Genomic DNA, 26,984 nt, shown 5'->3' with positions numbered 1-26,984 from the left:
CCCCCATCGCGAGCGCTTTTCTTTCGACCGTGCGTAGCGGTGTGCTCAAAATGGCCACCTATCCCAGGATTACATTGTGTGTTCGGCTGCATACCAGTGCATTCAAAATGGCCACTCACATCTGTTTCTTACTAAACTGCATCACAGGATTTGTGGTGCCAGAATCGTTTCTCGGATTGGCACCAGCACTGACTATGCTGAAGGCCCCGATCTGTTGCACAGAGGGCTCATTGGCCTGGCACATCCTGATGGTGGCATCCAGCGTGAGGTTGTCTTCCTTTAACAACTGTTCTCCCAGGGCACTACCCGAGATTCCGTGTACGATTTGGTCTCAGATCATTGGGGATTGCAATTGTCCAAAATTGCACTACTGGGGGCATTTAATCGCAAATTCAATGTAAAACTGTCAAAGGATTTTTTTTGTCTGTCTTGGCATGGGATCGGAACATGTATCGTTCAAAGGTTTTATTTCATTTCGGGGAGCAGTGGCAATCGAAGCATTAAATCGCCTCCTCGTAGCTCTGCTCACTGAACAAAGCTGAATGAATTGTGCAATTGAAGCGCTTGAGAACCTGTTGTTGTTAGCAGCAACGCTGTTAAAACGCCTTCATCAGGCAGCGCCTGTAGGCCATGAGCCAAAAGAAACACCCAGAGACAGTGTTTTCTGGGACAGCACTGTAGCAGAGCTAGTAGCACTGTTGCTTCACAGCTCCATGGTCCCAGGTTTGATTCACGGCTTGGGTCACTGCCTGTGTGGAGTCTGCACGTTCTCCCCGTGTGTGCATGGGTTTCCTCCGGGTGCTCTGATTTCCTCCCACAAGTCCCGAAAGACGTGCTGTTAGGTAATTTGGATATTCTGAATTCTCCCTCTGTGTACCCGAACAGGCATTGGAGTGTGGCGACTAGGGGCTTTTCACAGTAACTTCATTGCAATGTATTGTAGTGTTAATGTAAGCCTACTTGTGACAATAAAGATTATTAAAAAGGCATGTAAAAAAGGCAATATTACAATAATCATGGGGGACTTCAATATGCAGGTGGACTGGGAAAATCAGGTTGGTAGTGGATCCCAAGAAAAGGAATTTGTGGAATGTTTAAGAGATGGGTTTTTTGGAGCAGCTTGTGACCGAGCCTACTAGGGAACAGGCAACATTATTAAAAAAGATTAAGGGTGACTACAAAGACATGAGGGAGGAGCTGGCCACAGTTGATTACAAAAGGGAGCCTTGCCGGGAAGAGAGTGGAACAGCAATGACAGGGTTTTTTCGAGATTATTCGGAAGGCACAACAGAAATGCTAAGGGGAGGATAAGGCATCCATGGCTGATGAGGGAAGTCAAGAACAGCATAAAAGCAGAGAAAAAGCAAACAAAGTGGCGAGATTTAGTGGGAAGCCACAGAATTGGGAAGCTTTTAAAAGAGAGCAGAGGACAACTAAAAAAGCAATAAGGGGGGAGAAGATGAAATATGAGTGCAAACTAACTAATAATATAAAAGAAGATAGGAAGTGTTTTTTCAATACATAAAAGGCAAAAATAGACATTGGACCACTGGTAAATGTGGCTGGAGAAGTAATAATGGGAAACAAAGAAATGGCAGAGGAACTGAATAGTTACTTTGCACAGTCTTCATGGTGGAAGACATCAGTGGGATGTCAGGGCTCCAGGGGAATCAGGGGACAGAGGTGAGTGTAGTGGCCATCACTAAGGAGAAGATTCTAGAAGATCTGAAAGTGGGACTACACCCAGCGTTATAAAAGAGATAGCTGAGGAGATTGTGGAGGCATTGGTGATGATCTTTTAGGAATCACTGGAGTCAGGGAGAGTCCCAGAGGACTGGAAAGTGGCTAATGTAACACTGCTGCTTAAGAAGGGAGGGAGGCAGAAGATGGGAAATTATAGGCCGTTTAGCCTGACTTCAGTCATTAGTAAGATTTTAGAGTCCATTATTAAAGATGAGATCGCAGAGTACTTGGAAGTGCAAGATAAAATAGGACTGAGTCAGCACAGCTTCGTCGAGGGAAGGTCACGTCTGTCAAAGCTGTTAGAGTTCTTTTGAGGAAGTAACAAGGAAGTTGGACAAAGGAGAACCAGTGGACGTGATTTATTTAAATTTCCAGAAGGCCTCTGACAAGGTGCCACGTAAGAGTCTGTTAAATAAGTTAAGAGCCCATGGTGTGAAGGGTAACATCCTGGCATGGACGGAGGATTGGCTGACTGGCAGAAGGCAGAGAGTGGTGATAAAAGCGTCTTTTTCAGGATGGCAGCCGGTGACTAGTGGTGTGCCTCTGGGGTCGGTGCTGGGACCATAACGTTTCACTATATACATTAATGATCTGTAAGAAGGAACTGAAGGCACTGGTGGTAAGTTTGCAGATGATACAAAGATATGCAGAGGGACATGTAGTATTGAGGAAGCAGGGAGACTGCAGAAGGACGACGACAGAGTAGGAGAGTAGGTTAAGAAGTGGCAGATGGAATACAATGTGGAAAACTGTAAGGTTATGCACTTTGATTAGAGGAATGGAGGCATAGAATATTTTCTATTTTGTGAAATGCCTAGGTAATCAAAAGCACAAAGGTCTTGGAAGTCCTTGTTCAATATTCTCTTCACTTAACATGCAGGTTCAGTCGGCAGTTAGGAAGGCAAATGCAATGTTAGCATTCATGTCGAGTGGGCTAGAATACAAGAGCAGGGATGTACGTCTGAGGCTATATATATCTCTGGTCAGACCCCATTTGGAGTATTGTGAGCAGTTTTGGGCCCTGTATCTAAGGAAGGATTTGCTGGCCTTGGAAAGGGTCCAGAGGAGGTTCACAAGAATGATCCCTGGAATGAACAGCTTGACGTATGAGGAACGGTTGAGGACTCTGGATCTGTGAGATTTATTTGTTCTTAAGGGCAGCACGGTAGCATTGTGGATAGCGCAATTGCTTCACAGCTCCATGGTCCCAGGTTCGATTCTGGCTTGGGTCATTGTCTGTGCGGAGTCTGCACGTCCTCCCCGTGTCTGCGTGGGTTTCCTCCGGGTGCTCCGGTTTCCTCCCACAGTCCAAAGATGTGCGGGTTAGGTGAATTGGCCAATGATAAATTGCCCTTAATGTCCAAATTGCCCTTGGTGTTGGGTGGAGGTGTTGAGTTTGGGTATAGTGCTCTTTCCAAGAGCCGGTGCAGACTCAAAGGGCCGAATGGCCTCCTTCTGCACTGTAAATTCAATGATAATCTATGATTAATCTAGGACAAAGGTTCGGCACAACATCGTGGGCCGAAGGGCCTGTTCTGTGCTGTATTTTCTATGTTCTATGTACTCGTTGGAGTTTAGAAGAATGAGTGGGATCTTATTGAAACTTACAGGAAACTGCAAGGCCTGGATAGAGTGGACGTGGAGAGGATGTTTCCACTGGGAGGAAACACTAGAGCCACAGGACACATCTCAGACTAAAGGGACGATCCTTTAAAACAGAGATAAGGAGGAATTTCTTCAGCGAGAGGGTGGTGAATCTGTGGAACTCTGCTGCAGAAGGCTGTGGAGACCAAATCACTGAGTGTCTTTAAGACAGCGATAGAAAGGTTCTTGATTAATAAGGGGATCAGGGGTTATGGGGAGAAGGCAGGAGAATGGGGATGAGAAAAATATCCGCCGTGATTGAATGGTGAAGCAGACTCGATGGGCTGAGTGGCCTCATTCTGCTCCTATGTCTTATGGCATATCCAGTTTTCCCCTGGTAGCACGGTAGCACAGTGGTTAGCACTGTTGCTTCACAACTCCACGGTCCCAGGTTCGATTCCCGGCTTGGGTCACTGTCTGTGTGGACTCTGCATATTCTCCCCATGTCTGCTTGGGTTTCTTTTGGCTGCTCTGGTTTCCTCTCACAGTCCAAATATGTGCAGCTTAGGTGGATTGGCTGTGCTAAATTGCACTTGGTGTCCAAAAGGTTTAGGTGGGGTTCCTGGGTTACGGGGATAGGGTGGAGGTGTGGGTTTAAGTAGGGTGTTCTTTCCAAGGGCCGTGCAGACTCGATGGCCCAAATGGACTCCATCTGCACTGTTAGTTCTATGATTCTCTGAAGTTCTTTGAAGTTGATGGGGTTTGTTTCTTGGGGGGAGGTGTCATGGAAGTGTCTCTTTAAGAAAGGTTTTTGTCTCATCACACAACTTCAATGATGTCATTTTGTGGGTGCAGCTGAGCTGTGGCTGTGAGTTTTTCTTAGTTTCACTTTCAGATTTGACTGCTGTGGACTCGGGAAGAAATAAATGTTTTGGCCAGTCTTTCTATTTTCATTTGAAAGAGTTGTTCCAAGGAAAAACCCATAGATTATAGCTATCTGCTGTTTTGGTAACTAAAAGATATAGTTTGTTTTTCAGAAGGATTTAAACCTACTGGTGAGATGGGGTCAGAATCTCAGATAAAGCCAGCCTTATTCAAGTGGGAATGCAGAGTGCTGGGCCACGCCCTTAAAAATGGGTTTTTGGTTTATGGGATTTTGTTTTGAATTGGAACAGTAGCTGGGGGAATTCATTATGTGTTATATATAGATTATTGTAGCTGTGGGGTGTCATTATGTTTGTAATTGATAAAAATTCTTGCTGTTCGTTTACATATAAATGATAACTAAGTTCTTAGAATAAAGCTTATTTTGATTAAAATGTCTAGGAAGACAATTTAATCACACCTCAAGTGAATCACCTCACCTTGTGCTCATCCTAGCCAAATTCAATAAAAAGCTGTATGTCAGGTGAACTCCATAATACACTTTGGAGTTTTCAAACCCTGGCCCATAACAGTATAGACGATGGGGGAGGGACTTCTGGGCCTTCGCGGAAAGTGCCACCAGTTAGGAGGGTGTTGGGATGGAGGTGACCCTTCCCAACATCAACCCCCAAACCAACACACCTGCTACACCCCCAACCCCCCAGCCTGAGATAAAACTTACTTTATTTCCGGCCTTCCTTCCCTGAACCGTCATTCGCCTGCTAGCCATCAATTTGGGGCAGGGTGAGAAAGGCCCCTAAATGACCATTCAAAACTGTCAATAGTTTTGCTGCAAACTATCACATCACTTCTGATATGAAAGGAAGTTGGATCAAGAATAACTAATATTTCAATATAGATAATTCAATGTGTTTCCTGATGTAATGGGGAAGAGGATAGAGGAAGCCATTTGGGATCAGGTTACAGATTTCCCATTAACCAGGAATATTATAGACCGCGATTGTGTCATGTCAGTAACCCTTTAAGAAATGTTCTGTCTTATCACATGGCTTCAGTGGTGTCATTGTGTGGGTGGAGCTGGGCTTGGCCCTGGGTTTTTACTTTGGCTTTGGTTTGGGGCTGTTGTGTGGCTCTAAGTTTTTTTGCTTTCATTTTTCACGTTTGGCTGCTGGATGCTGACAGACAAGTCTTGTCCTGTCTCCCTCTCTCTCTGCATTTTAAAAGCTGTTTCCAGATTACGTGATAACTTGAAAATAAATAACTGCTTTCTGGAAGGAATTCAAACCTTGGGCGAAATTCTTCAGTATCGGCGCGATGTCCGCCGACAGGCGCCAAAAACGGCACTAATCAGTCCGGCATCGCGCCACCCCAACGGTGCGGAATCCTCCGCCCCTTGACCGGCCGAGCCCTCACCTTGAGGGGCTAGGCCCGAGCCGGACTGATTTCCGCCCCGCCAGCTGGTGGAAAAGGCCTTTGGTGCCCCGCCAGCTGGCGCGGAAATGACATTGTCGTGCGGCGCATGCGCAGGAGCGTTAGCGGCCGCTCACGGCATCCCCGCGCATGCGCTGTGGAGGGAGTCTCCTCTGCCTCCGCCATGGTGGAGACCGTGGCGAAGGCGGAAGGAAAGGAGTGCCCCCACGGCACAGGCCTGCCCGTGGATCGGGCCAGGCCACCGTGGGGGCACCCCCCGGGGCCAGATCACCCCGCGCCCACCCTAGGACCCTGGAGCCCGCCCGCGCCGCCTTGTCCCGCCGGTAAGAGAGGTGGTTTAATCCACGCCGGCGGGACAGGCATTCTGGCAGCGGGACTTCGGCCCATCCGGGCCGGTGAATTGCGGGGCAGGAGAGGGGTGGGGGGGGGCACCAACCGGTGCGATTCCCGCCCCCGCCGAATCTCTGGTGCCGGAGAATTCGGCAACCGGCGGGGGCGGGATTCACGCCAGCCCCCGGCGATTCTCCGACCCGGCTTGGGGTCGGAGAATCTCGCCCCTGATGTTTTGAAAAGGAAACAAGAGTGTAAATCAAGTTGAGTGCTGAGTGCTGGGCCACACCTTTGAAAAGAGTTTTCTGGTTAATGGGATGTTGTTATTAAATTGAAACAGTTAATGGAAATTTATTAAGGGTTATACATAGAGTACTGTAGCTGTGTGGGGTATTTATGTTGGTATTTGATAAAAATACTTACTGTGTGTGTTTATAAAAATGTTAACTAAATTCGGAGAATAAACTTTGTTTTTGATTAAAAGTGCGTAAGGCCTCTGTTGAATAACAACTGAAGGTTAGGCCCTTGTGCTCCCGTAACCAAAATTAATAAACAGCTGTAGGTCAGGTGAACTCCATGATATACTTTGGAGCTTTCTAAACCCTGGCCCATAACAATTTCAGTTTTGTCCTGTGTGCTCTGTGGCCAACTATGAAGTAGAGAACAAACGATAGAACCAAGCAGTCAGGCTTAGACCTTAAACAGATAAAATGTTGACTCTATCATTCGCCACACACAAAATGGATGGGAGCTCAAGCTCAAATTGAAGACAAATTTTGTGAAGAGTTTAAAATAATCTTCATTAGATGTTAGCCGGTTGTCAAAATAAAAAGGATGTAATCCATTGGATGCTGGGAGAACCTGTGAACTGTTTGTGGTAGGAAATGTAATTCCATAAAATGTGGGATTAGTGATGAGTGAAAAGGAACTGTTTACTTCTACAGTTTAAAGTGCAAGTTGCTTATAAAATAAAATAATGTTTGGTCAATAGAGTGTTGGTCATTTGATGCAGTAAAATTTTTAAAGTGTGGCACTGTTGTACCTGTAAAACCTCAGATTTGTTCGACCAGCTTACTTACTCAAAGGTTTTACCCAGGTACCCTTATTTGCGAGGTGAACAAAGGACAAAAGAGGTTCACAGTTTAACACAATTTTATTCACAGTTCTATTACTCAAGAAAATGACTCCGACTCACAGCTAAGCTTTAGGTTTTACCCGCACTTGGTGAAGGAGGTTGACCAGTCTACGGTCACTCAATGTCGATGTCTTCTCTGAGCTTCAAAACCCAGGGTCCCGTCTTCTTGCGATGGTTGTGCCTGAGGGACTCTCAGGTTCTCACTGAAGATATGTTTGATGTTCCTTTCTTTATACTGGTATGCTAGGATTGAGTCATAGATATACGCCAACAACTGGCCACTTTTCCATCCAGACCCCAACTCGTTAATGGGAAAGACAAGATACTCCTGTTTATCAATGATGATTTAAGCAAGATCCATTGGGCTGTGAAACACCCTGGTCTGACCAGCCATCAGCTCATTAAGGAGTCTGATGGCTTCTTTTGTCTATTCTTCGTCCTGCTGCAAAGTTGATCACCTGTTTGCTTGTTACATTTTCATAGCATGGTCTTGTTCTTTGGAGTGGGTAATCACAAAGTCCATATAGCAAGTTTCTGCATTGACTTGGGTGCTTTTGCAGATGGTCAATATCGATTCCAGCCAGGTGAGACAGTTTCTGTTCCTGGCCTTTGTATATCTTCTCAGCCTGTTTTCAGTACCACAGCACCTTGACATATTATTCTTTCAGCTAGTTATCTGGGAGTTCAGATTTCTCTTTAAATTTATTGATCTCCGAGGAGATCATACCATTAAGGGATAGGTACCTCATGGACATATTCTTGGAGAACAGATATCAGTTTTAAAGTACCAGTGAGTAAAACGTTCACTATGCCTTTCTTCAAGGGTAATAGGTGACAATATTTGTGATGATGGGATGGAACATACTTTAATGTTTCACATACTATCAGACAGCACAGCTGAAATGGTTTATGAATCTCACACTGTTCCAAAGAACATACTATAACCTTGAACAGACATCCAGTTTTTAAAAAGTTCTTGATGGTATATATAACCTACTGTTTCTATCGCATTCGTAAGCTTTATCGTTCATTGCTTTGTCATTGGAATGCAATAGATTCTTCTGAACACAGCTATAATAGTTGTCAGTTTTTCAATCACGCATCACACGATTACATCCAAGGAAAGGACATATTGCGAATGAAGACATGATCAGGCAATAATGAACAAAACTTGGGTGTTTCCACTGAAATACTGCCCATTTTGGGGTTGATTTGTGCCAGTAAACAGAGTAAAATGTGTTCGTAGATATTAGAACCTCAAACTTATGGCTTAGAAACTGTGTCTTAATGATCTTCCAAAATATTTACAGCAGTTGCCTTTAAGGGCATCAAAAGGGATCAAGAAAATATCACAGAATGACAGAACTGCTACAGTGCAGGAGGCCATTCAGCCAATTCTGTCTGCACTAGCTCTCCAAAGCAGCTTTATGACTTACTGACATTCCCCTGCCTTTTCCCTGTACCCCTGCACATTATTTTGATTCAAATAGTCATTTAATTTGCTCTTGAATTCCTCGATTGAATTTGCCTCCACCACACTTCCAGGCAATGCATTCCAGACCCACACCACTCGCTATGTGAAAAAGCTTTTTCTCACATCACATTTGCTTCTTTTGAAAATAACTTTAAATCTGTGTCTTCTTGTTCTTGATCCTTTTACGAGCAGCAACAAATTCTCCCTATCTCCTCTGTCCAACCCCCTCATGATTTTGAGCATCTCTATTAAATCCCCTCTTACCTTTCTTCTCTCCAAGGAGAAAAGTCCCAAAATCACAGAATAATACAGCGCAGAAGAGGCCCTTCGGCCCATCATTTCTGCACTAACGCATGAAAGACACCTGACCTGGCCACCTAATCCCATTTGCCAGCATTTGGCCCATAACCTCTCCAATCTATCATCATAACAGAAGTTTCTTATCCCTGGACATTCTTGTATACCTCTTCTGCACTCTCTCCAATGTGCTCACATCCTTCTTATTGTGTGGTGCCCAGAACTGTACACACTACTCCAGCTTAGGTCCAAATCAAACTTGTACAAGTTCAGCATAACCTCCTCCTTCTTGTATTCCATGCCCCTTTAATAAAGCTCCGGATACTCTATGCTTTATGAACTGCTCTCTCCACCTTTCCAGTCACCTTCACAGATCTTTGTACATATAATCTCGGTCCATCTGTTCCTGCAACCCCTTAAAATGTTACCCCTTATTTTATGTGTCTCCATGTTCTTCCTACAAAAATGCATCATCTCATACTTTGCTGCATGGAACTTCATCTGCTTTCTATCTGTCCACTCTACCAACTAGTTTTTGTCCTTTTGAAATTCTACACTGTCCTTCTCACAATTTATTTCACATTTTTCTATCATCTGCAAACTTTTTAATTTCCCCCTGCACATAGAGATCTTGACCATTAACATATATCAGAAAAAGCAAGAGTCTCAGTACAGGCCCCTGGGAAACTCCATTACAAATCTTGCTCCAGCCCCAAAAATATACATTGACTGTTACTCTTTGCGTCCTATTATTCAGCCAATTTTGTATCCATGCATGTACTGTCCCCTATATTCCATGAACTGTAACCTTTCTTGTACATTTGTTGTGTGGCATTGTATCGAATACCTTCTAAACGTTCATTTACAACATGTTCAACAGCAATACCCTCATTGGCCCTTTCTGTTAGCTCTCCAAAAAACTCCAGCAAGTTCGTCAAACATGATTTCCCCTTTTGGAATCCATGCTGGCTCGTCCTCTTTAACCCACATTTTTCCATGTGACTACTACTTCTGACCCAAGTAGTTATTTCTAGACGTTAGCCCACCACTGATGTTAAACCGACAGGTCTGTAATTGCTGTGGCTATCCTTCCAATGTTTTTTGAACAATTCTTCAGTCCTCTGGCACGTCCCTCGAGTCTAGAGAAGACTGGAAGGTTAAGGCCAGTGCCCCTACAATTTCCATTCTCACTTCCTTCAATACCCTTGGATGCATCTCACTCAGTCCTGGTGCCTTGTCGACTTTAAGTACTGACAGTCTATTCAACACTTTTGAACCCTTCTTGGGACAGAGTTTCCTTGTCTCCATGTCCTGGGTAACATGTATCTCCTTTGTAAAGACAATGATGTGACAAAACCTCAGATCTTTTTCTCCATATTACCGCTCAGGTTATTGCTGCCACTATACGAATGGCACCGGATGAGCCAGTGCAATCAATACCTGAGGTAGATGGACATTGAGGAGACCATTTTGTGCAATGTTACTGAAAGTTATTGACCTGCTAGGAAACAAAGAGCTTTAGTTTTTTGGAGGCTCACTCAGCTTTTGCTTGAAGTACGGTTTTGCATTGGGAAAACAAATTCCCCGGTTGGAATCCCGATATTGTTATGCTGTGAAGAGGGGGAAAACAAGCCCTGGAAAAGACTAAATTGGAGACTGTTACGATCATGGAGTAGAGGTTCCACTCTGGGCACAAATTACATCCAAACCTGGTGGGACCCAATTTGAAAAGTGGGTCCCACTACATTTCATTTGAGAGCTGACAAACACACAACCTGCCATGAGCTCATACAACCGGGCAGCATCTTAAATCTTAAAATTAAAACCTTTCTGATGCCGTAATTGACTAATGTGCCATTCATCATCTAATGATGCCTGGAAAGGTTTATCTGCAAAGAAATTCAAGATACTGATTGCTTTGTCATTTGATCGGGATCTAGGTGGGGTGCTTTGGAGTCTATTTTCCCTAAGTCACCTGCTCAAGCCTGCAGTTCATTAAAACAATTATTATTTATTTACAGCTCTATGTATATATTGTGAACTCTGCATAAGGTTGGAACCTCCCCCTCCAGATCTCTGTTACTTAGTCATTTGTCATTATATCATAGTTACATTAGTGTCAAATGCTTCTGTTATTTCTTTACTCTACTCTACATCTCCCCCCAAGTATCTATCCCAACTATGAGTCCTCCTCAATCTTCCCCACAATGTCTCAGTCTTCAAAGGGTTAGTCTCTGAGATACCTCGACCAATGTCTCAGTCTTCAAAGGGTTAGTCTCTGAGATACCTTGTTTTTCCCTGGTCCATCTAAACCCTGTAAGATCAGGCTTGCGAAACTCTTTCTGATATTGTGCCTTCTCTCTGCTGGTCTCATATCAGGGGCGAGATTCTCCGACCCCCCGCCGGGTCGGAGAATCGTCGGGGGCTGGCGTGAATCCCGCCCCCGCCGGCTGCGGAATTCTCCACCACCGGATATTCGGCGGGGGGCAGGAATCGCGGCGCGCCGGTTGGCGGGCCCCCCTCCGCGATTCTCCGGCCCAGATGGGCCAAAGTCCCGCCGCTAAAATGCCGGTCCCACTGGCGTAGATTAAACCACCTACCTTATCGGCGGGACAAGGCGGTGTGGGCGGGCTCCGGGGTCCTGGGGGGGGGTGCGGGGCGATCCGGCCCCGGGTGGTGCCCCCACGGTGGCCTGGCCCGTGATCGGGGCCCACTGATCCGCGGGCGGGCGGGCCTGTGCCGTGGGGGCACTCTTTCCCTTCCGCCTTCACCACGGTCTCCACCATGGCGGAGGCGGAAGAGATTTCCTCCACTGCGCATGCGCGGGAATGCCGTCAGCGGACGCTCCCGCGCATGCGCCGCCCGGAGATGTCATTTCCGCTAGCAGGCGGGGCGGAAATTCGTCCGGCGCGGGCCTAGCCCCTTAAGGTTGGGGCTCGGCCCCCCAAGATGCGGAGCATTCCGCACCTTTGGGGCAGCGCGATGCCCGACTGATTTGCGCCGTTTTGGGCGCCAGTCGGCGGACATCGCGCCGTTTCTGGAGAATTTTGCCCCAGCACACACTCCCCCTGCTGCAGCACTGATTTACCATGGGCTGGACTCTCCGTTAGGTGATGCTGAATTCGCAAAACGCGATCGGCTGGGAAATTGGCTCCAATGCCGAAATCGAGCCTGACACCGGTTTCATGCTAATTTGGCATTCTCCGGTCCCCCAAAAATGACGAAATTGCGGCGCCGGCTGCGCGGCCTGAAAGTACTGTATGCATCTCATTAGCGGTCCCGATGACTGATTCTCCAGGGCCTCAGCGATTCAGCGCCTCGGATTAGCCGAATTCCCTACAGTGTGTTTCTAATGCGCAATAAAAAAATAATGAGCCTGTCATGCTGGCTGCGGCAGCAGAGGGAGGAGGTAGGAGGTGGCGTGGGGGGACTACGGTCTCCTGGCTCGGACACCAGGCATGCTTTCTGTGGGGTGGGGGGGGGGCAAAAAAGGCCGAACAGCTGGGGAGCCCCCAACAGAACAGGGGCAGTGCCCAGGCACCAACCGCCATTACAGCGGCCATCTTGCTGGCCCCTGGGTGTACGTAGTGACAACGGCCATGTGGGTACCCCCTCACCCCCCCCCTTCACCCCACCCAACCGGCAACACCCACCAGGGGATCACCCAGGGCCACACAGATGGCAGCCCCCAGTGAGGGCAGTGCCATCTAATGGTACCCCTGGCAGCAGGGAGGGACGCCAGGACCGGGGGCACCGACAGGGCCGGGGTGTGGGGTGGGAGGCATGCATGGTTGGGGCGCGTGGTGACAAATGGGGCCACCTTGTAGCCCATGGTACATGGATGAGCATGGGTGTATGTGCCAGGTTTACATGTTTACCTTTCACCCCTTGTGGAGAATGATGGCATTTGGACATCAACTTGCGATGTTGGCCAGCATGGCGATGGCCGCTGCCCCGAATGCAGCCCTGTGGCAGCATGAGTGGGGGCGGCTCAGAGAGGAGGCGGAGGCTGCAGCAGGAGAGCTGCAGAGGGGCAGGCGGCAGCCACTTGGGCTGAGGGCCGCCTGCCCGGCAGGCGGAGAAAGAGGAAGTGCCAAGGAGGCGCCGGGTGAGGCCAGGCATTTACCTCGACCCCATGTCCTTTGAGGGCCTTCCGGACCGGGCATGCAGACTGACACTGCGGATGAGCAGGGAGACAGTGTGACACATCTGCCACATGATGGCACACCAGGCATTGCATGGGTATGGGGGAGGACATCCGCTCCCGGTGACCGACAAGGTGATGGTGTCGCTGAATCTTTATGCAACGGGGTCATTCCAGTCGCCGAGTGGGGACCTGTCTGGCATCTCACAGGTGCATCCGCGCTGTCACAGACGCCCAGGCAGAGCGGTACATCCAGTACCCTGTGGACTGCACCCACTAGGATGCCCGGGCAGCGGGCTTCGCTGCCATCGCCGGGATGCTCCGGGTGCAGGGAGTCATCAATAGGGTGCATGTCGCCCTATGGCTACCAGCAGATAACAGGCCGTTAGTCATCAACAGGAAGGGCAACATTCGATGAACATTCAGGTGGTCTGTGAACATCAGATGCAAACCCTGCACGTCTGTACCCGATACCTGGGCAGGGGCTGGTTTAGCCTATGGGGCTAAAGAGCTGGCTTGTAATGCAGAACAATGAAAGCAGCGCGGGTTCAATTCCTGGACCAGCCTCCCCGAACAGGTGCCAGAATGTAGCGACCACGGGCTTTTCACAGTAACTTCATTGAAGCCTACTTGTGGCAGTAAGTGATTTTTAAAATTTTTATTATTATACATGACTCTTTCATCTTGACGCACTCGGTGATCCCAGACATGTTCGAGGAACCCCCCCCACCCCGGATGCGGGGCTGGTTGCTGGGCGACAGGGATTACCCTTTTGAGGTCGTGGCTGATGACGCCTATACGGTGGCCACAGACCTTTGCGGAGACCCGCCACAATGATGTCCATTGTGAGACCAGGGGTGTGGCTGAGTGGTGCTTCAGGGTTCTGAAAATGCGCCTCAGGTGCTGGACCACTCTGGAAGGGCCCACCAATACGAGGCCATGAGGGTCGCCTGCATCGTGGTGGTCTGCTGCGTCCTCCACAACATCGCGCAGCGGAGGGGGATGAGGGTCACAGAGCCTGGCCAGGCATGGGAGGCTGCATAACGGTACTGCCAGGGCCAGCGTGCACGGTTTGCCCTCGTGCAGACACATTTCACAAAGTATGGAGGGGGGTTGCTGGCCAGGGGCAGGGACACCACCATACCACACCCCCTCGCCACCGAACACCCTCACCCCTCCCGCACCACCGAACACCCTTGGGGGGGGGAAAGAGTCTGAGGTGCTGCGGTGTTCCGGCACCTTCCCTGCAGGAGCTGAGCCCCCGGCACAGGCCTCATCACCTCCTCCTCCCTCGGGGTGCCCTATGGCCCCCTGGCTTCTCCATGGGACGGAGGTGCGAGCGGAGCCATTCCCCGAGAACCCCGCCACCTGCCTTTGCCAGTCCTGGAGGCCCGCCCTGGTAGCAACAAGGGTCTGAATGTTAGTGGCCATGCAGCACAGGGAGTGGCCCATCTCCATCTGGGACAGAACTCTGAGGGCCTGTGCCACATCAGCCAGTTAGTGGGCCGCGTCCCTCAGGGTGTGGGCCACATCAGCCAGTGAGTGGGCCATATCCCTCTGCGACTGGATCACCACCTTCTGTGCCTGCGCCACTCCGGCCTGCGCGTGGGTATTGCTCTCAACAATGACCTGCTGTGACTGGGCCATGCTGAGGAGCACCACTGCAATCTCCAGCTGGCTCTGGCACAGGGTTGCCTGTCAGAGGGCAGCCCTGCCCTGCACCTCGGCCCCCGCCAGCATAGAATGCCCCAGGCCTTGCACACGCTGACCGACGTCCGACACAGTCGTCTCCATTGCCTCCACCACGGACACCACCCGTGCAGTTTCAGCCTGGGTGGCATGCATGACCGGCACCACACCCAGCTCCTGCACATGGATGGAGTCCTCCACCTGCCCCTACAGGTGCTGGAAGCTGGCTGTCATCTCCTCCTCTAGTCCTTGGGTCTCTGACTGCACCTGCACTGTGGCTGGGACTGGATGTCCAGGGACCCATCTGGGTGGCAGCTGGTTCCTGGGGCCAGACAGCCCTCTGACCGTCCGGCCCCTCGGCTGCTCCTACCTCCACCTGCTGTACTGGACCGACTGTCTGGTGCACACCAGATTGTGTCCCAGGAACTTCTTCACTCATGTATCCAACCGAGGTGATAGTCTGAGATGGTGGAGGGTGTTGGAGACAGCAGTGACGGAAAGTCCATGTCCTCCTCCGACACGAGCTCCGGGGTCTCCTGTGTCTCCGGCGGAGGGCTGGTGTTCTGGCAGCACTCCCCATCGGTGCTCTGCTGTCTGGGGGGCACAAGCTCTGGTACTGGCTAGTGGTGGGGGGCCCGGATGGACCGGCCCCCTCTCCGGCAGATCCTGTAACACTGTGTTCTTCAAACTGTTTTTCCGGGGACCCATTCCTTCGGGACCCAACCCCGCCGACTTTCGTGACCCACGTCGGCCGACCTGCGCACCCCACCATTTTCTCTTACCTTGTTTGTTGCTGACAAAAATGGAAGAAACGGTTTTGGGTCCCTTTGGCCCCCCCGAACTTGGCAGAAAACAGGCTGCGACCATCTAAAAAAATGCAGGCGCACTGCGCGTGCGTTCCCGACCATTGGTGTGCATGCGCAAAGTTTAGCGCATGATGATCAGGCACGCATGCGCTGTGCGGACAAATTCTTTTTCTGCTCCTGCCCATTTTGAAGGCTGCTTGCAGCCGGCATTATTAAAAGCTGGCTGCTGCGGCTATTGCGAGCAGATTTGCGCGATCGGGAGCGCTGCGACGGACGGCTCCGCGACCCTCCCGACACCCGCCGCGCCTCCGAGTTTGACAATGCCTGCTGTAACACACAAGACGGCATATATGGTTAGTTAGATAGCCGGTCGGGGGTGAATCGTGAGGGGGTTTGGGGTGGGGGTGAAGTGACACGTGTCATGAGGATCCGCAACTAGAGTCTCACTTTGTTGTGTGCCGCCGACCTCTGCCTCGGCGACCACCCTCTCCTCCGGGCTCCCAACCACGTCCAGTGCCCTCTGCTTGGGCATGGTGAGGGGACGCAAGTCTAGTGGTCCCCCTCCAGTCTTCTCCCGTTTCCGGCGGTTGTGCGCGGCCTTCTCCTTGGGAGGGGGGTTGGAAACACAAACAACGACACTGTTAGACAGTCCGGCGCATGCAACCCAAAGGTTGAGTAGCAGATGGCATCAGTGGCCAGGGCACACAGCCATTGCGGCTGGCATGTGGGGCAGGGTGGGGGTCTGGGGCACGTGTGTGTGGGGGGGATAGGGGGGATAGTGCCAGAGGCACAGTACTGGCTATGGACCCTGGCCGCCCTGAGGAGGTTGTGCAGTTTTTTTCTACAGTGGTTGCCATTCCGAGAGACTTTGCTGTCGGCGACTGCCACCTCCACCCAGGCACGGCGATGGGTTTCGCCTGAGGTCCTCCCTCCCGGGCTGGGGTACATGATCATCTGCCTCTCCTCCACGGAGTCGAGGAGCGTCTCCAGCTCAGCGTCACAGAAACGTGGCGCGGCTCTCTTTCCAGCCATTCTGGCTGCGACGCTTGTGTGTCGAGGGGGGGGGAATACCTTGAGTGCAGCTGCACCTGTACCGCCGTTCCACTTCCAGAGTGTGGCGTTTCCCATGATGCCCATGCTAGCCCCTTTGGAGTGGCTGAATACCTGTGGTGCCGTTTTTGCCGTTGTGAAACTGCACGATTTTCACGACTGCGTCGACACTTAGTCTCTAGAATGGAGAATCCAGCCCCCTATGTTTGGTGCCTGAAGCTGAAATTGAGCTTGTTTATGTCTCTGTTCCACCTCATGCTTTTTAACCCTCTCACCATCATCATTCAAAGTAATATTTGGTTTTAGTTTCTGTTGCACAGCTGGAAGTTGTGTTCTTGGTCGTCTTGCCATTAACCGATCTGATGGTGAGTGTTAGGATACCGGACCAGACCCCAACCTTTGTTAGGATACCGGACCAGGTCCCGACCTTTGTTAGGATACCGGACCAGACCCCGACCTTTGTTAGGATACCGGACCAGACCCCGACCTTTGTTAGGATGCCGGACCAGGTCTCGACGTTTGTTAGGATGCCGGACCAGACCCCGACCTTTGGTAGGATGCCGGACCTGATCCCGACTTTTGTTGGGATGCCGGACCTGACCCCAACTTTTGTTAGGGTACCGGGCAAGAACCCCAAACAATTTTTCTAGTTTGTCGAGAGAATATTTGCAGCACAGAAGGAGCCCATTCGGCCTGCTGTGTATGTTTCGGTCCCCTGCAAGAGCAATTCAAATAGTGCCACTCCCCCACATGTTACCGCTAGATCTGCAAACATTTCTTCTTTGTTTAATGATCCAATTCCCTTTTGAACATATTCTCATGTGGAAAAATAATGGGGCATCCAAAGCTAGAGCTCCCTGGAGAAAAGGGAAATATAAGTTTAAAATAAATCAGAAAAAGGAAGATAATAACAAATTTCAAATTTGGAACATAGTCAAAAACAAGACAAAATACATAAGTTATGAGGGAAATTAAAAAAGCATTTGAGCATAGCAAAGAGAAACGCAGAGAAAGGATCAGTGGAAATATAAAAGGGAAATCAAAAATCTTGACTCAGCATATAAAAATTTAAAGTATAGTTCCAGGAATGTTGGTGCTGATTAAGGACAAAAATTTAAATTTTCCAATGAAGCAATGACCAAGATACTGAATAAATATTTTTCCATCCGTTTTCACATGAGCAAAGTAAAGGTAGTTTTAAGGGATTAAAATTGTATAGGTAATCATTAGAAATAAGGTATAGACTTAAGTGTGTTTACTTTTATGTGTCTTTGCCTGGAAGGGTAGGACCTATGCTTAGATTCATGCTGGACAAAGATGATAATTTGTGTGAGGGTTGGTTTCAATTCCAACTGTGATTGTATTGTGTTTGGAAGAGTAAATAAACTAGCAGTGGCTGCTTAACAACTGGGGCCTTGTAAGGTAGATAAGCTTTTAAGTTTTAATTTAGCTAATTTGATTGCAGTGGAGGTAGGTAGAGAGAGAACGCCGCTCCCATGGCTCTACTAGAAGCAGTTGGTTTTAGAAAGCTAAAGAGGGAACATCTCTCTCAGCCTTGCTAAATGAAAAGCCATACTATGGAGTAATGGTTAAGAGAACAGGGGCCAGCTTCTTAAGGAAACTTGAGAAATAAAGAGGTTTCCAAGAGGTCTGGAGTTAATGGAACAGAGGAAACTAGGAACCAGAACAAATTACTGCTCATAGTGAGTTGAAAAGGCATTGGATTGTGAGAGGCAAGAAAGAGATCAGCAGTAATGCTAAGGTTTGTGATGAATTGCTACAGTTTGGGAAACATTATTTGAAATAATTGTGGAAAACTGTGGCTGGACCTCAAGAGTTTGTGTAAAAGCCATTAAGACAAAGGAAACCTGAAGGGAGAGGTGTAAAACTGTAAGCAAAACCTGGATGGAAGCAGTGGAGGTAATGCATAATTTAAAAGAAGGCTTGACAGTGTGACTTTTGAAAATGGAACTTGAATCACTTGTGTGGAAGCTGACGTTCAGTGAGACATGGTGGTTCATGGTGTAAGAATCATCTCAAGGATTTTGAAGAGAAATCCACGGACATTCATTTGGGTTCCGAGAGGAGTATGTCTTACCACAGTCATCCTGTGTGCTTAAAAGGGATTTTATGTGTTAATAGGACCATTATGGCTTAAGATATACTTTGTGATCCATGTTAACCCTAACAATCTGTATGTAATTGTTAAACTAAAGGGAGAGTAAAAGAGTATTGTTTCATAATCCAATTTTTTTCATGTTTAATAGATGTTTTTTTCTTCTTAAAATTAATTAGCGGTCCTGTGACTCTGTTTCTCCATCTTTATTAAAAAGAAAGGTAAAGTTATGTTATTTTGAGCCGAGGATCCATTCTGGGATTTTCCCATCCAGTTCTAACATTAGCTAGGATTGTAACATCACAAAACAGGATGAAGTGAATATTGCAGCAGCAGGAGGTAAGTAAAGATATTCGATCGAATAAAAATAATAGAAAAAGGCTGGTAAATATGTTGGCACCATTCAAAATTGGCGAGTCACCTGCTTGGAACAGATGCATCCTCGGTCGCAGAGGAAGTATGGGTGAAAATAGCAGAAGTTCTGAACACCTTGGACATAACAGAGGACTGTAGGATTGAAAATGTTGCTGGCCTGTAAAAAGAGTTTACAGAGAACAAAGAACAAAGAAATGTACAGCACAGGAACAGGCCCTTCGGCCCTCCAAGCCCGTGCCGACCATGCTGCCCGACTAAACTACAATCTTCTACACTTCCTGGGTCCGTATCCTTCTATTCCCATCCTATTCATATATTTGTCAAGATGCCCCTTAAATGTCCCTATCGTCCCTGCTTCCACTACCTCCTCCGGTAGCGAGTTCCAGGCACCCACTACCCTCTGCGTAAAAAAACTTGCCTCGTACATCTACTCTAAACCTTGCCCCTCTCACCTTAAACCTATGCCCCCTAGTAATTGACCCCTCTACCCTGGGGAAAAGCCTCTGACTATCCACTCTGTCTATGCCCCTCATAATTTTGTATACCTCTATCAGGTCTCCCCTCAACCTCCTTCGTTCCAGTGAGAACAAACCGAGTTTATTCAACTGCTCCTCATAGCTAATGCCCTCCATACCAGGCAACATTCTGGTAAATCTCTTCTGCACCCTCTCTAAAGCCTCCACATCCTTCTGGTAGTGTGGCGACCAGAATTGAACACTATACTCCAAGTGTGGCCTAACTAAGGTTCTATACAGCTGCAACATGACTTGCCAATTCTTATACTCAATGCCCCGGCCAATGAAGGCAAGCATGCCATATGCCTTCTTGACTACCTTCTCCATCTATGTTGCCCCTTTCAATGACCTGTGGACCTGTACTCCTAGATCTCTTTGACTTTCAATACTCTTGAGGGTTCTACCATTCACTGTATATTCCCTACCTGCATTAGCCCTTCCAAAATGCATTACCTCACATTTGTCTGGATTAAACTCCATCTGCCATCTCTCCGCCCAAGTCTCCAGACAATCTAAATCCTGCTGCATCCTCCGACAGTCCTCATCGCTATCCGCAATTCCACCAACCTTTGTGTCGTCTGCAAACTTACTAATCAGACCAGTTACATTTTCCTCCAAATCATTTATATATACTACAAAGAGCAAAGGTCCCAGCACTGATCCCTGTGGAACACCACTGGTCACAGCCCTCCAATTAGAAAAGCATCCCTCCATTGCTACTCTCTGCCTTCTATGGCCTAGCCAGTTCTGTATCCACCTTGCCAGCTCACCCCTGATCCCGTGTGACTTCACCTTTTGTACTAGTCTACCATGAGGGACCTTGTCAAAGGCCTTACTGAAGTCCATATAGACAACATCTACTGCCCTACCTGCATCAATCATCTTAGTGACCTCCTCGAAAAACTCTATCAAGTTAGTGAGACACGACCTCCCCTTCACAAAACCGGGCTGCCTCTCACTAATACGTCCATTTGCTTCCAAATGGGAGTAGATCCTGTCTCGAAGAATTCTCTCCAGTAATTTCCCTACCACTGAAGTAAGGCTCACCGGCCTGTAGTTCCCGGGATTATCCTTGCTACCCTTCTTAAACAGAGGAACAACATTGGCTATTCTCCAGTCCTCCGGGACATCCCCTGAAGACAGCGAGGATCCAAAGATTTCTGTCAAGGCCTCAGCAATTTCCTCTCCATCCTCCTTCAGTATTCTGGGGTAGATCCCATCAGGCCCTGGGGACTTATCTACCTTAATATTTTTTAAGACACCCAGAGAGAAAGATAAACCTGATGAGTATGGAATCTAACATTTATGGCAGGAAAGCACAAGAGACCATTGTCAAGGGCAAAATTAACTCTCATTTGGAGAAGCATGGGTTAATAAGAGACAACCAGCGCCAATTTATGAAAGGCAAATTGTGTCTGACTAACCTGATTGAGTTCTTGGTGAAATAGCGGAGAAGGTTTGTGAATTGTGGGTGTGATTCAGCCACTGTGTTGCACCCGGCATGGAGATGGGAGCAATGGGTGAATCCCACGACAGCCCCAAATTGGGCTCCGCGCCGGTCACTGGGCTGATTACGAGTCACTCGACTCACTCCGCCTGGCATGATCTGAATCATGCCCTCACTGGGCTAGTGCGACCCTGGCACTACCATGGCACCTGAGTGGCACTTCCAGGGTCCCAGGGGAACTGTCACGCTAACAGTGCTAATGTGCCCAGGTGCCAGATTGGCACTGCCTAAGGTCAGACCCTGAGGGGTCTTGCTCATTAAACCCCCCTTTAAAGGGCCTCAAAACCGTAGGGAGGGTGAGCGGAGTTCCTGAAAGTTGGGGGGGGGGGGGGTTGAAAGTGGGGGTACAGCGATCAGGGCAACCTGTCAAAGGAGCGCCCCGATCTGTGAGGAGCCTGTCCTGTTCACCAGTGCAGGAAATCTGCTAAAGTGTGGCCTCGATGGGGAGAAACACCTAGGCCCAAAAAACCAGCAAGGTGCTGGTGAATAGAGGGGTGAATCTCGTTGTTGTAACCACTGAGAAATACCCCACCAAATGCACCCAAAAGCGCTCTTTGATTTATGTCTGCTTAATCGCACACTGAAGTTATGCATATGGACTTTCAAAATACATTTAATAGAATACACTAACCAGATTTATTGAAAAAAAATGGAGGAGCATGCAATTAAAGGAATGGTGGTAACTTGGATGTATAATTGGTCAAGGGATAAAAATAAGATTAAGACTAAAGGGCTTTTTTTCTGACTGGTGAGAAAAGCCTCCCACCACCAATCGGACCATCATTTTTCTTGCTACAGGTCTATGTATATGATCCGAACTTGGGTGCAGGATGTACATTTCCGGTGTATGCAGATGATACAGAATTTGGAAGTGTAGTAAATAGTGAGCTGGATATGAACAGACCTCAGGTGAATGTAAATAAACTGGTGAATTGGTCCGAAACATGACCAAGCAACTTAATGTGCATTTGTGTGAAGTAATGCACTCTGAGAGGCAGCACATTCTAATTGGTACTATTTTGAGGTAAGGGGGAATGCAAGAACAAAGAGAACTGGACTGAATAATCACAAATCTTTGAAGTTGGCAGGGTTATTTGAAAAGGCAGGTATTAAAACATATGGCATCCCTCACTTTTATTTCTAGGACCATTGAATATAAAGGCAAGGAGGTCATGCTAAACTTTTACAATCAATGGTCAGGCCTCAGCTCAGACGTTGTGTACAATACTGGGCAGCACTTCTTTGGAAGATTGCCAAAGCTTTGGAGACTTTGCAGGTGAGATTTATTAATGTGATATAAGGGACTTCAAACATGTGGGGATATTGAAGAAGCTGGGATTATACTCCTTGGAACAGAGAAGGCTAAGGGAAGACCTTTTCAACATTGCTTCAACAAGCTTCAATAGTGCTTTTCAACATTGAGCCGTATTTTGATAAGCCGTTGGGGTAAAATGCAAATGAGTCAGTAATCAAAGGTCAAACTTTTGAAATAAATGTCAAAACAGTCCGAGGTGAAATGAGAAGAAATATTTCACTCAGAAAAAATGTAACTACTTGCATTTATATAGCATCAGTGAAGTATTTTTCTGAAGTATAGTCATTGGGCGGGATTCTCCGTCCCGCCGCACCAGTTTTCTGTTGCGGTGCAAACTCTCCATCCGGCCAATGGGATTTCCAATTATGGGCATCTCCGCGTCGTCGGGAAATCCCCGGGCGTGGGTGCGCTGCTGGCGCGATGGAGAATCCCAACAGCGGAGAATCCAGTCTCTCTTTGTAAAATGCGGCAGCCAATCTGCACACAACAAAAGTTCCCAGAAACATCAGTGTGACTATGGCTTTTGTTTAGTGACGTTGGTTGCGAGATAAACACTGGCCTGGACACCAGTGATAATTCCTCTGTTCTTTTCCACCATTGAATCATGGGATGTTTTACATTTAAGTGTGAGAGCAGACAGGGCTCGGTTTAACACTTCATCCAAATGAATTGACACCGTGGCACAACCTCAATGCTGCATTGATGTATCAGCCTAGATTCCTGAGCCCACGGGGGGATTCTCCGAGCCCCGCGCCGGGCCGGAGAATCGCCGCAACCGCACCCTGGCGCTGGCGCGCAATTCTCAGAGGTGCCGAGAATCGGCGCCATTTACGCCGCGGCGCCACGGGTCGTTGGAATCGGCGTCTCCGGCCCAGATGGGTCGAGCGGCCGTGCGGATACGACAGAGTCCCGCCTGCGCCGTTCACCCCTGGTCGCTGCTGGCGGGAACACTGCGTGAAAGGTCGGGGGGAGGCCTGTGGGGGGGGGGGTGGGGGGAGGGGGCAGGGGGGCTCCGTCCCCGGGGAGGCCTCCGATGGGGTCTGGCCCGCGATCGGGACCCACCGATCGGCGGGCCGGCCTCTTTCTCCCCCCCCCCCCCCCCCCCCCCACGGCCTACTTTCCTGCGCGGCTAGCCCCTGTACCCTGACGCCATGTTCATGCGCGGGTTGGAGCAGCGCCCAGTCACCCGCTCCAGCGCCATTCTGGCCCCCTGTGGGGAGAGAATCGGTTGTCCCCGTGCCTGTTTTGTGCCGTTGTGAAACGCGACAGCGTTCACGACGGCGCAAACACTTTGTCTCCATTTTCAAGAATCGCCCCCCCCCCCACACATCTTTGGAGTGGGACTTGAACCCACAACTTTCTGCTCCGAGGTAAAATGTTATCATCGTAGCCATGGTTGGCAGAAAACTGCTGGGATCTGTGACACTACTTGAAAGGATATTGAAATCATATTCTTCAGGAACTTTCAAAAAGGCAATTGGACATGCACTTTAAGAGGAATAATTTGCTGGGTTCTGAATAAAAAAACTGGGGCATGAGGCTATGTTGGGCACCCACTTCAAAGGAAGGGATTTTCTGGCCCTCCCCACCGGTGGGATCTTCCGGACACGCCGAAGGCGACCCCCCTCCACACACATACACACACTGCAGTTTCCCCAGCGGCGTGGGCGGCGAGTAAGGCAATTTGTCATTGACTTCAGTAGGACCGGAAGATCTCACCGACGGCCAATGGCGAGCCTCCCTGCTGCGGGAGAACACGCCATGGGGCTTGGATGGAAAATCCCAACCAAAGAGTCAGAACAAGCACAGACAGAATGTGCTGAATGGCCCCCCACGTCCACGCTGTACGATTCTGTGATTCTCCTCAATGATTCAGTTTGATGTGGAATAGGGAGTCAAACTGGTTATAACCAGAAAAAAACCCTGAAAATTTACATGCAGTCTGCACACTGTATGAAGAAAAGAAAATCCAGACAGAACGTTTATATTCCAAGCATTAGCTATTACTCGTGGAAATAGGGTGGTTTGGTAAACAACCAGTAGTTATTCAGCTCATTGTCTCTGATGGATGGTATAATTTGTGCTTCCATTTGTTTAAATCTCCCAGTTTATTTATTCTACTTAACAAATGATGGAAGACAACACATTAAAAGTATAATTCTAACTGAATCTATGTGCAGCTTTTGCCTCTGTGTGGTAGTTTGGAGCTATTGCATTTTACATAAAGATTATGCAGGATCATTAAACAGGAGATAAATGTGGAACCACAAATTGGTATAATCCACCTCTGCTCCCACCAGCCTTCTCTTTTTTACATCTCTCCACCCATGAGATATAGGCCCATAAGTGCGGGCAGTTTTCTAGTAATTCAAATTGATAGCCATCCTTCATATGGCTAATACATGTCATAAATCTGTTTTCACAAAGAAACTGAATGATAAATAGCAGAGGATGGATCTGAATGATGAGAATTAACTTTCACTCCCAAAAAGGGTGGGCTTGGTATGGGTGGAAATTACAATTTTAAAAAATTCATGTCCAATCCAAATCACCTCAAACACACTCTTACTCACAGTTTTAAAGAGATGAGAGAGAAAGGGGCAGATGATCAACCTGGAGGTGGGGAGGGTGGGGGTGGGGGGAGGGGGCAGGTAGCCATTGAAACCTTTTAACCATTTTAACAAGGTTTGTATTTAATCCATGTTTCTCAAATCTCAAGAAAGTTGGCTGGGAAAAGCAGATTAGAAAGGGGTGGATACATTAGGTGAAGTGCCTTTATATCACTGCTTTTGGTCAGTGAGAGCTGGACTGTTTTCTCAAACTCAACAAGCCAACCCTGTAACCCCTCCCATCTCTCTCCACAACACACTTCCTCTCAATCACTGACTCCTAAGGCTCTATCCAAATTCCTCCTGTCGGCTTCCCCAGTCAGACTAGAAAGGCCCATTGCAATCTGTTATTTCCAACCCCTTCATCACCATTGTGATCACCCACCACAAAATTACCTTCTCCTCCGCCATATACCACAGCTTTCCCTGCCTGACCGGTCGCATGCCTGCCAATCGGGTGGCTGTCAGGCAGAAAGGCTGGGGAAAATATACAAATACAGCCTGTAGTTAACTCTACAGCGTGATTAGGGAATGGTACTTCTGCATTTCCTCTCCATGACAACTCACTGCTTTCCACCTTCCCACTGCATCCCTCCCCACCCCATTCCTCGCTCCAAAAGCCAGCAGATACTGAGGCCATCGTTTTCACACCAGAATTTCTATTTTCTTTTGAAACAAGATTTGTGTCTATTCCTATCTAGTCGTCCATTGTTATTTGCCATACCACTCAACAGGATCATGGGACATTCAAATGTTTTGTGTGCTAACGATCACTAAAATACATTATTACTGACGATTCAAACTCTCTGGAGTGTTCCGTAGCACTAGATGAGAGCATTTAGTTTCTCGTGTGCCACAAATCACTTAAGGTATTTGGTCTATGTACTGCAGTGTTGTAGTTACTCTTGGCATTGATGGACTGAAATGCAGTCACTCACTCAACCTGGCAAGGTTATAATAACTTGTGTCAATGTGCACTGGAACTCGCACACACACAAGCTTAAAGTCATGCATTGAAGTGCTACATCTTGGGGAGAGATTGCTATTTACAGTCCTGTTAAGGCAATTTCTGCTATTGACCACACATACCAGGATACTGGATTGACATTGTTCTATGCATTCCCTTGTCCTCAATTGCAACATGCCTAAAATAGTGCTAGGTCCGAAGTTTCATCCGTTTAACAAAATTAAGAAACCGAGATAAGTTTTTCCACTGTCACATCTTTTTAATATATTGTACTCGGGTATTGGCTCATGGTTTGGATGTTCAATCCATGCCATATAAATACTGTGGCTACAAGAGCATGTCAGAAGCTAGGAATCTGCGGCTGAGTAACTCGCCTCCTGAGATACCATCAATTACGACTCCGGAGAGAATATTGATAATTTAAAGGCTTTAGTTACCAGAGAACCAGACAGTTACCGAGAAGAGTGCTCACTGCACGCTGCCGACTGAACGTAACCTTATATACAGTTCCCTGGGGGCGGAGCCAGAGGCGGAGTCCCCCAGGGTTCCAAACCCAGTCTTAAAGGGGCCTACGCATTAAAGGTACATGTGTATACAGATATCATTCATCACAGTCACCCCCTGTTTAAAAAAAAAACACATAGTCCGTCAGGGGTGAAGTGGCATTACAAGTTCAGTCTTTTGGGTGGGCTGATTGCCCATGTCGACCTTCTCAGCTCCGGTGGTGGTGTGGTGGATACGGTCGTCCTCGGTGGTGGTATATCCGGGAGCACGGTTGTCTGAGCCTTTGCCCGCGTTGGAGCGGGGGGGCGGGGGGGGGGGGGGGGGGGGGGGGCGGTATCCGGGGTGACTAGGGTGATTGGTGCCGGTACCGGCTGGGGGGTTGCATGGGGGAGGGGGGGGCGCTGTCTGAGTCGACAAGCTGGTGCGGGGAGCGGAACGTTAGTAGAAGGGGGGGGGGCGTCGGTGGGCGAGCCAGCGGGTGCCAGGTCTCGCAGGGAAACGGTGTCCT

The sequence above is a fragment of the Scyliorhinus torazame genome, chromosome 15, assembly GCF_047496885.1.
Source record: "Scyliorhinus torazame isolate Kashiwa2021f chromosome 15, sScyTor2.1, whole genome shotgun sequence".
In the NCBI taxonomy this organism is placed as follows: Eukaryota; Metazoa; Chordata; class Chondrichthyes; order Carcharhiniformes; family Scyliorhinidae; genus Scyliorhinus; species Scyliorhinus torazame.
Note: the sequence above shows the minus strand (reverse complement) of the source record.